This window comes from Priapulus caudatus, unplaced genomic scaffold (assembly GCF_000485595.1).
Source record: "Priapulus caudatus unplaced genomic scaffold, Priapulus_caudatus-5.0.1 Scaffold922, whole genome shotgun sequence".
In the NCBI taxonomy this organism is placed as follows: domain Eukaryota; kingdom Metazoa; phylum Priapulida; class Priapulimorpha; order Priapulimorphida; family Priapulidae; genus Priapulus; species Priapulus caudatus.
Genome location: NW_014577983.1, coordinates 76,379 through 77,768, shown reverse-complemented (window position 1 = coordinate 77,768; position 1,390 = coordinate 76,379).

Genomic DNA, 1,390 nt, shown 5'->3' with positions numbered 1-1,390 from the left:
CGTGCGTGCGTACGTGCGTGCGTACGTTCGTACGTGCGTGCGTGTGTGTGTGTGAGCGCGTGTGTGTGTGTGCGTGCGTGCGTACGTGCGTGCGTACGTTCGTACGTGCGTGCGTGTGTGCGTGTGTGTGTGGCTGTGCGTGCGTGTGTGCGTGCGTGCGTGTGTGCGTGCGTGCGTGCGTGTGATCGCGCGCTAAAGATCTCGCTTCGTTCTGAGTCACGAAGAAAAGGTGAAATGTGGGGGATGCCCGGCAGAGAGGAAGAACGCGAAAACAAATCTAAACATAACTTTCTAATACACCGATCAGTAATCTTCTATTATGGACTCTTCGTATTACCCAGATATCACCGCTGCAGCTGCTGCGCATGCCTTTACAATCATGCATCCAATCATCTCAATTTTGCTTGCATATTATTTCATCTTGTCCGATGGGGAACACACGAAGACGTCATGTAAAGAGCAACATGCTCGTCGTGGCTTCCCCCACTTCACTCTCATAGCAAACAGCATCAGCTGTGATTCTGCGTCAAGTACTATGCCACGAGTGTATTAACTAATGTCAACGTGAACTTTGCCGCGAGCCTCTGTCCCACGATTGAACACCGAGTGATGAACTTCCAACTACTACGCCGTACAGCATAGAGCTTGTTATTTAGCCCCGTCAAGCAATAAATACCACTAATTAGTACACGATTGCAATGATTCAGCGATGTTGAATTGCATCATTGATTGCCATTCTTCGCTTCTATTGGCTAGTTGAATAGGAGCGGTTTAACAGGATGACTAAGCCGTAGTATGTGTGTGTGTGTGCGTGCGTGCGTGCGTGCGTGCGTGCGCGTTCGTGTAAGGTACGCAGAATCGGTGCATGCTGAATATCTCTACTAGATGACCTGTGGGGGTCACTCATATGACTGACTTGTAGGTCTCTGTGTCGTTTCCGACTTTACTGCCTGCAGAAAGGGTTGCAGCGTCTACCTACGCAAATCCAACATGACATTACTGTCACTTACGTCGAACGTGGCTGAATTATTCTGACAGACGGTATGGGCTTACTGCGTCCATTAGGCTGTACGGCTCTATCAAAAGAACTACACTTAAATGAAACTTTGCATTTGGAAACATATCTGATGCATCATTGTTAACGGAGACCTTTGCACATACAAAAAAAAACAGTCTGCCTTTACAATTTGACACGCCAAACAACAACCAGCTTAGCTCGCCCACACGTGTCAAGCGAAGAGAGCGAGTTGTCAGTTATAAGTGACCGCAGCGACAACTGCCGACAGGAGGGATGCTAGTGCTAATGACCCTGCCAGGAAGGCTATATCGGAGGCTGGTAACAGTCGCCCGTGCACGCACCTATAGTGCTGTACAAGTAGGATGCACACAT